This window comes from Schistocerca cancellata, chromosome 8 (assembly GCF_023864275.1).
Source record: "Schistocerca cancellata isolate TAMUIC-IGC-003103 chromosome 8, iqSchCanc2.1, whole genome shotgun sequence".
NCBI lineage: Eukaryota > Metazoa > Arthropoda > Insecta > Orthoptera > Acrididae > Schistocerca > Schistocerca cancellata.
In genome coordinates, this window is record NC_064633.1 from 392,110,363 (window position 1) to 392,120,728 (window position 10,366).

Sequence of the window (10,366 nt, forward strand, 5' to 3'; positions counted from 1 at the left end):
TCCACGGGATAATAACTGGTCAGGTTATTGCAAATACAGCATACGGTGGAATTACGGGAGCTTAACTTTTGAATTAAAACAATTAATGAATGAAAAAAACTAATCTGGAGTTACATCAATTTTTAACTCAATAATCTTTTCAGTAAATAATATGCAGCGACAAAAACATTGCAATGCTTAATTAATTAGTGTACTATACTATACATTATAGGAATATACGTGTACGCATCTGTTATTAGAATCGTCATCTTTCCCCATGGCGAGAGGGTCATCTTGCCCCAGCATTCTGGCTAAATGACACTTTTGCAGTATCTTTTAAAATCGGCAAAATGATTGTGATAATTAGTGTAAAAATTTATACCACTAAGTAAAACACAATAAAAGATCATTTTAATACAATGAGTAAAGGAAAACCTTCAGTCTCCTTTTTTTTGGGGTAACCGCTAACCTAGTCAAATTGTCCCTTCTCCCCGAAAACATTTTTCTCTTCTATCTGCAAATAATAGGAAGAATGATACAATAAGTCAGACCACTGTCTGTCCTCACAGTACCTAGAAACAAAACGCAGTTATCAACAACAGCCATACAAAGGGGAAATGAGGTGAAGGTGGGGGGGGGGGGGGGGGGCGGTGGAGGAGGGGAGGTGGATGGCACTGTCCGCCCATATTTTGAAAATACTGCAGTTTAGTTAGATAGTGTATATTTTTAAATTCTGAAAGAAATATAAATTGTTTTAATGAAGTCTTCCACCATATTTCTCTGAAATTTATGTCACTCTGAACCTCCACGCGTACTGCAGTGCTGAACTCCTCTTTTCATGAACTAGATAATGCTGTTAAAATTAGTATCCTTATGTTAAAAAGGATCATATCCTTTTCTCCTTGCAGAAACGCTACCTTAGAGTTTGAAATGTAGTTACATCATATCGTCACTGCTGTTCGATACACTGGGGCTATGGAACTAAGATTCCACCTGACCAAAATTTTTTTCTACCGAAGGTGGATCTAGTAAGAAGGCAGGAAGATCAAGACCACATTTTAATATAACACTTCCTTTCATCTCCATGTTCGGTTCCATGAGAATGAGTGTCTTGCACGACCGTTACGTAATTCATGACAGAAGGCAGTTCAGCATTTGTCGTATTGTCATCTGTCGTTTCCTATTGCGTTTCGTGAGTTAGAATGGAATATGTGTCGATATAAATTACGTCCAGTCTACATGCTACTTATACACACTGATCATAGCTGCACTATCACTTGAAATCTACGTCTCCTGTGCAATAAAAAATCATAGATAGCATTACGACTGATTCGGACGTTCTTTCTGTTGTGGATGGTTTGTCTTATTATTGATTGTCTCGATAAGATACAAATGTCTTTCGTAATTAGTGGATGAGTTTCTTATGGAATGTGTTCTCTCCACTGGAAAGCCAATGAAGTCGTGCTATAAGTATTACATAATACTTAAAGTTAGTCTTAAAGTTAGTTCATAAAATTTACGTTTATTGACCATAATGCTGAATCATGTCAGCGTGCTACACAAGCATTGCACGGTGTACTTGCACAAACATTTAAAGGGAACGTTGAGAGATTCACCAATTTTATATCTAACAGTATTCTGGTCGTATGTGACACACAAACCGGAGTCAGTCTATAAAGCGACGAATCCAGCAGGCTTCTAGCTGTTGTATACCGATGTGGAAAAGTTCCTGAAAGTGTACTTTCAAGCACTGCATTACATGAAAGTTTAAAGCGATATTTGGAAATACCTCAAAGAATGAAAAGAAAGTATCTCAAATGTTAAAACTTTAGTACACCGTTAAAGTACGAAATGAGGAATTGTTGTCAACAATAAATTAGCAAGGAAGTCAATTACATAGCTTTACCTTAAGAATAAACGTGTCCCACAGCAGTCAGCAAGAGTTCACGTTAAGAGAACGGTAAAATATACTGCCGGAAAAAAATCACAACAGCAAGAAGGAATTGTGCTACATAAATGAAAGTAAGTAGGCGTGTTTCTACATCTGAAAGTTTATGTCTAGTCGAATTTCGCGTCATTCGGGTAAGGGCAGCGGTAGGACGAAAATCAGGTTTGCTTTAAATGTACCCAACAATGGTCGTGAGCATTAGCTACGACACTAGACGTGGGTAGTTGATTTTATTCAAGAATGCCTTTAAGGTGACAAAGACGCCATTATCAAAACCTCCCTGAGTTTGCGCGAGGTCATGTAACCGGGCCACTAGAAGCTGGATGTTCTTTCTGCGACAGTGCAGAAAGACTTGTCAGGAATGAAGCCACTGTGCATGATTTCTGGCAGCTAGAATGTACGGTCGCAATGAGACCTGGCTCCGGTGGTCACGTGGCGCCACCCAGAGGGGCGGCCATCGTGCTCGCCGTATGGCTCTGGCGCATCCCTGTACCTACAGCAGCAATTTGAGCATCAGTTGGCATCACAGTGGAAACAAGAAGCGTTACAGATCGTTTCCTTCAAGGTCCGACGTTCTGTAGCGTGCCCTCTACTGACCCAGACCAAAGCCATTTTCTACTTTAGTGATGTCCAGCGACAGCCCATTAAAGGACAGGGTGCAGGTCTGTTTTATGTTCTGATGGAACCTGCTTCTCCCTCGATGTCAATGATGGCCGTGTGTTGGTTAGAAGGAGGCCAGCCGAGGGTCTCAAAACAACGTTTATCTGCGTGCTATACACACTGGACCTGGAGTCATCATATGGCGTGCTATTTTCTACGACAGCAGGAGAACTCTCGCGGTATTCCACGCCCCCTGCCTGCAGGTTTGTACGCCAATCTGGTGATTCGACCTGTTGCGCTGCCATTTACGAACAGTATTCCCGAGGTTGTTTTCCGACAAGGTAATGCTCGCCTAAATACAGCTGCTGTTGTAACCGAACATGCTCTACAGTTTGTCGACATCTTGCCTTGGCCTGCACGATCATCATATCCGTCTTCAATGGTGCTAATACGGGATGTCATTCGATGCCAACTCCAGCTTCATCCACAATCACAGTTAACCGTCGTCCCTGTACTGATCGACCACGTGCAGCAGGTATGAAACTCTATTCCACAAACTGACATCCGTCACCATACAATAGAGTGCATGCACGACTACATGCTTCCATTCAACTTTCTGACGTTTACACCGGTTATTGCTGTATCAGCAGTTCACTTTTGCAACGGCTTATCTCGCGCTTGCATTAACCTGTGATCTTACAGTGTTATTCACTCACTCACATGTGTTACCTCGACACATTATTTCCAAAATTTTATTACTCTACATTAATCACTCTTAGGTGTTGCGAATTTTTTTTCGTCAGTGTAGTAGGCGATGAATGATTCGCACGTGAGATGAACAGACAACGTCAGATCAGTTGAGAAACTGATGACTTCAAAATAAAAATAACGACAGGGTCAATTACGGGAGTGTACTAAGACTACTATTACAATAAACCTGTTCAATCAGAAGCATAATATCATAAAGTGCAACAAGCTCTAATAATATGAACATGGCCGCGCGGGTTTAGCCGAGCGGTCTTGGGCGCTGCAGTCATGGACTGTGCGGCTGGTCCCGGCGGAGGTTCGTGTCCTCCGTTGGGCATGGGTGTGTGTGTTTGTCCTTAGTATAATTTAGGTTAAGTAGCGTGTAAGCTTGGGAACTGATGACCTTAGCAGTTAAGTCTCATAAGATTTCACACATATTTGAACAATATGAACATGTTCATGTTTTGATTCGTTAAATTTAAAAGCAATGATTACTGTTATCGTATTTTACTTCATAAAGCTTAGTCTAACTTTACATAGTAGAATTCATTTCGTTTTGTTTCTTTTGGTCTTTCTGAATGTTTATAGGCTTCTGAACAGGGTATTTCCTACAATCATCCTTTCTCCCCTTTCTTTTCTTTCGTCAATCGAAAAATCTCTCCAGTCCCACCTCCACCCCATCGAATATTATTTCCCATACGAATGGCTATATCGTTGTCACCACGACATATTAGCCGATTTCGTCGTCCTGCATACACTTTATTTTTTTCAAAGTTTCAACATTTTTTTGGGTTGGATTTTACGTCAGTCATAAAGGATAGATACTTATTTTATTGACAGAAGTAATTGTTCGTACTCATACTAATGCTACGACATATTCTTCAAGTTTTCGTAATTACTTTATGATTGTTCGAGAAGAATTTCACTAATAATTACTTAGGCTAAATTCAACTTTTTCCATCGCTCCCTTAAAATTCCTCAGTTTGCACACGACATTCAAAAATGTAACATTTTACGATCTCCGAAAGCGCATTAAGCACCGATAGATAACAATTATAATTGCGGTTATTTCTAAATCTTCTTTCATAATAATACGACATAATGAGATATTTTTAGGAACTGCAGAAGTTGTGGCTAAACTTTAGTTTTAAGAAATAATTCAGTTTCCTTGAGCATCTTAATACCATAATTCACTGTCGAATCTACCAGTAGTTAGAAACTTTTATTAATACAGGCAGGTAGGGTACAATGTATCCTTTTCCACTTTTCTCCCTTATTGTTTTTTAATGTCTTTGGCAGAACAAGACTCATTCCTTTGTTTCACAAGACTTCGGGCACGAGCATAATACTGAAACTATCAGTAGTGACTGACGAAGTGCTGAGTGATTTAGTTACCTGTCAAAGGCGTTAAGCCATGGACAATGGTGCGCGTCTCTACCCGATCGACTATGCTAACATCCTCAGTATATTTGGACAGGGCGACGTCTATTGCATTGCAGCCTACGTTCATGCAGCCTACGTTCACGGCATGAGTCTCATGAACGACGACTAAGAGACAAAATCTTTGCTTGAATCTCCGTTTCCAATTAAAACTGAACTGACAATTCATTCTCTCCACGTCATAGCCGAGTGACGTGAAATATTGGAACGCGCTTTGTGAGCCAATTCAAGGCTTCGATTGGCGTGCACCCTTTCCAGTTGTTCAGAGCTCCTGCAAATCTCTGCAGAACTGGCGCCCGTAATAAGAAGGATATTGCGAAGTTTGATTTAATCATATTCCGAGATGGATTTCAGAATTAAATACCGCAGACTGCAGTGGAATGTAGGCTGAAATCATCCCTCGTAACAAATTTAACAATTTCAGTTTTTATTTTATATATATATTTGTATCTGTGTCTCAGCCTGACGACCATAAGTTTTATGGGAACTGTATCATCATCTACTCCAATTTCACAAGTCACACTCAGAACTTTTTAGCGTCTCAGATTAACATGGGATCATCGTCGAAACTCTTCTCTTCAGAGACTGTTATTATTTATTTTATTGTTATTTGTTTCTTCTGTGGTAGGTGTAAGACTAATGCACCCCAAGAATCAGTTGCCATAAATGTGTCATGGCATTTCCGTATAGCGCACATAGCTTGTGATATTAGACTCTAGGTGTAAATTTGAGTGGAAAGAGTCTAGTGGAACAGTACTATAACCATTATTTTCACATTCCTCTCGTAATTCAACTTTTCTCTTTTTCTGTGAAAGTGTAGGTTCTTTAATTGACATCAGAAGTATTGCGAAATGAAACTTCTTTCTACAAAATCTGACATATTGCCAAAAGACAAGTACGTAAGTCATATAACCTTTTAACTGTTTTATTTCCGACAGGGTAATGTAACGGGACATCCTCCTCTAGCATTACTTATCCTCATCGGTAGTTGTCGATACCAGAATTATTTTTCATATTTTCGACAGGTCAATATTATTTCACTGTTTTCCTGAAAACTTTCATACAATTTTTTACACAATATGCTATATTTCAACTAAAATTTATGAAAAGGAATTTCATTATATTTTATGTTACAATCGAAAAGTACTAACTGTGAGCGTAGAGTTAAAATTATTGTTTTTATAAACGTTTTAAATTACGAATTATTTGACACACTTACAATTTCTATTATTAATTACGAAATCTGGTACTGTTTAGTATGTTTATTCCTCGATTCATTTATGAAATAATAATCGAAACTAAGAGAAATTCATTTGTCAAGAAAACTTGTAAACCTTTTGGAATATTGTTATTTCCTCTGAGTGAGGCAGTATTAACTACGCCTCTGATGTGATAGGACGTATTTTTGTATTTTTGGCAATGTAACTTCGGCTTTGTTAATGTGAAAATTCAAAAGATTGTAAGATATACTACAATGTGACAAAACGTATTAACGTACAAAAATTCTGCAACAACAATCTGCAAATGTATATAGATCAATTCAACCATGATGACCTAAAATGTGAGAATTTCAGCTTCAACAATCAGACCCCTAGACAAGAAGAACTCGAGCTAACTCTACACGGACAGCCAAGTAAACTAGGAAGTTGTTGTAATCTTTGCTGCAGTGAAATTTTTTACGAAAGACTTTGCTTATTGTGGACAATAACTAATAATAGGAAGCAAGAGGGATATTACAGTAGACTATTATGAACAGCAAACTGAATGCATAATCATAGTCAACGTAAACACTAAGTCAACACCCACTTCAGTACTACAAGTTTATGGCCAACTATCCCCACGGATGTTCAGATGATTGAAAAAATGTATGATGGGATAAGCGAAATTATTGAGATACTTAAAGGAGATGTAAATTTAATTCCTGAGAGTGACGAATTCGGTATTCGATGCATTACTTGTTTGTTGCTTTACTAGCGTCGCTGGATTCGGACATAGATATCGAGGTGGACGTACCAACGTAGTCCCGTTCAGATATGCATGGTTCGACGGTCGCGTCGGGTTGACGCGGGCACTGCATCAACTGGAAAGGCGCTCTGGCGGCGTGGACAACGAGTACAGTTAGCGCCAGTTCCTCGGCCCGTTGTATTAATGTACCCTAAGTTTCCCGGTCCCTGATGTCATTATTCGCACACTGTGACACGCTTGTTCTTCATCATTTCAGTCGGTTTGTTATTTACATTTCGTTCGAACGCTGTTGACGATTCTTGGTTTGGTGTTTGACTTTCTCCCTGTTTGTCCTTTAGAATTTGTGTGCGGTTTGCCGACGTCCACTCGGTCCCTTACGGCCGATTATTTTTCGTTGAAAACGCCTAGTGGTACTCTCCCATATGGGTAGCGAGATACAAAAGCCAGTATCTTAACTGTTGCTGTTAATGCAAGCATCACACTGCAAAAAATCAAATGAACTCATCTGCTAGTGAAGAGGTACGAAAAATGGCGGAATTTCACCAAATTAGTCTTGCAGTACACGATATTCCCGTGTTTTAAAATGCGAATGATATCTTCATCGACGAAGAAGTTCCCGTAACATAGATAACAAACGACTTAGGAAAATCCTCAGGAACTAATGCAATTCGTTGAACTTCGTAAGTCTCGCCTCACATGTACATACTCAGAATACTCTAAAAGTGACAATGGAATGAGGTATGCCATCTACAGTCCTACTTCCATACCAATGGAGACTGCAAAATAATTGCATTGTCTAACATATCTTCCGTTTCCGCAGAGATCCAGGTTGTTGCGAACACGTACATCCGTAACCGCATGGATACGGATCACAAACGTGCTTAGCAAAAAATAAAAATACTTCGTATGATAAGCGAACCAAAAGACATTTTTGCAAACTTTGAAGGCTGTCACAATGGGAAAGAAAATTAACACAGATGCAAAGAGGAACATCTTAGCAGAGAGGGGCAGTGCAGAACGTTAACTCTAACTCATGCCAATAACACATTATGATGTTAGAAGCCAATACCTGCAGATCTAGTTATAATTAGTAGTTCTGCATTCAGAGTGACTGGATTGCATTGCTAAAAGGCAAACATCAGGCATGGACTGACTTTATTGGTCGCATGAAACTTTTCGGAATTCATCGATATCAGATATCTAAAAGAAATCACACAAAAATATTTTGTAAAACATTATTGGATAGCTATGGCACTTCATTTTTGAACTCACCTGCCACAAACTGCACTACACCTAACCAGAAGCGCTTTCTGTACGTAAATATGGCGTTTCGAGATGTATGTGAAACAAATATTCGCAAACTACAGACCTAGTTGTACAAGAAGACATTTTTGCAACCAGATTGTATTATAAAATGTATGGTGCCGCCAAGGTGCATCAAGTCGTATATATTTATTGTACAGTCACCAAATTATTGGAAAAGGATTATTTTCTTTATACAAATGGCAACGATGACTTTACAGTGACAGTAAGCTACACAATATTTGCCTAAATCCGGGAAATTACGTCGCGCCACACATCGTCAAATGCTAAAAGCATAATTGTGAAATACGACGACATAAAATTAAATTATGAAATAGTAATACAAACATATGCCAAAATTCAGGCAGTAAAGAAAAGGAAGCGGCATACAGAATTATGGTTAAAATTAGGACAGTCCTTCTGTCAGGCTCAAATGACTCTAAAGACTAAGGAACTTAACATCTGAGGTCATCAGTCCCCTAGACTTAGAACTACTTAAACCTAACTAACCTAAGGACATCACACACATCCATGCCCGAGGCAGGATTCGAAATTGAGACCCTAGCAGCAACGCGGTTCCGGACTGAAGCGCATAGAACCGCTCGGTCACAGGCTCAAATCTAGCGTCAGTGCCCAATAAACCCTACTGCGCTGGCATAAAATAGAACCATTTCACGCTACCCAGCTCAACCTATTTTCTATGAAACACAGGAAATTGTTTTTAGAATAACCAGAATCAGTCTTGGGGGATTACACGTCATGTCCACGTAAAGTCAAGAAATACAATTTGTTTCCATGAACCGATAAATGTTCAGATCGCAGTGTCTTGTGACGCTTTACGAAAGCTGTAAGCTCCCATCGTAATCTTGCATCTCAAACTACGTAATATAAAACACAAACGCTAAAAATTATTGGGGGAGGAGAGGTGGAAGGAGAGGAGAGAAACAGTATTTTACAAGACATACGAAGTATTATTTTAGTATGAACAAAAATCAGTCATGGGAGATTACGCGTCTTTTCCATGGAAAATTAAGATATATTACTTGGTTTCATGTACCGTCTAAGGCTAAAACCATAGCACCTTATGTCGGTTAACAAAATCAATAAACTCAACCTACAAAATACATAGAACAATCATACATCCAGAACCATACAATATAAAATGTAGACAATATAAATTTAAAGGTGAGGAAAGCAAGGGACAAAGGACGGGACAGAAGAAGTGTACTTCATAAAAATGAAGCGGAAACAGGAGCGTTTGCCACGCTCATAATAAATTCTGGTAAATGTCGAAAAACAATTTCCTGTGGGAGCGGATCCGCCCATTCATGATTCCATTTTTGTTAGCATTAACATGCCTACAAATCTCACTTTCTTCAAAACTGTCTAAGTCTAGGCCTTTTGTCTCTGTTTGTAGGATAATTAGAGGTTTTTCAATCGCTTACAGACGATGCTTGTTATCAATGAAATTACGTCTCACTGCAGTAGTGTTTTTATTACAGTGTTCCCTGAACCTGTTTAAAAAGTCTCACCAGATTTTCCCTATGTAAACACTCTTACAGGATCCACAAGTGATTTTCTACACTCCGCATTTATTGTCAACAAATGTTCGTAAAACTGTCTTAAGTTTCTTGTTCGTCTGGGAGCGAATTTGTATATTGGCTGTTTTAAACCCATGACTGTTCATTCACAGAAATGCCCTGTATGGAATATAGAAGTAAATTTAGATGGATTCTCGTGAGTATCAGGAATAGACTTTTTTCAGCAACGCTTTGCCAGGCCGTTTTATCGTTAAAAGTAAAACAATAAATGACATAGGTTCTCCTCTACACATTTACATCGCATAGCACTTGTAGATTCTAGTAACACACACCTAGTACCTAGAAAGACGGCGAAAATTCACTGAACGATATAATAATATGACGCTCCGCCCCCCACCCCCAAAGGATAGGAAAGAACAATACATGATGTAGGAGAAAATGATCGCTAGGGTCAGTGCACTGCCTACAGATTAAAATTCATATACGAAATACTACACCTGTAACAGTGTACAGACTAAAATTAATTTAAGAAATGTTATGGCAGAAGCCCAGTTGAACGATCTATTGCATTTTTATCTCTGTATCTGCACCCAACATATATCTTAAATTTGTCGACATTTTTAACATTAGCTCTTGTAACGTACATTAAGAAACATCCATCGCTAAATATCGACATGTACACAGCCCTACAAAGAAAGTGAAGCACCCGAAACACATAGTCGCACATCAGTGTAACTTCGCGCACGTACAGGCCATCGGCGGGTATCAGAATGATTGGAGCTGCAGTTCTCTGTGACACGTAGAACGGCCACCAGAGAGCATTAGTGCAGTTTACGTTTAGTGT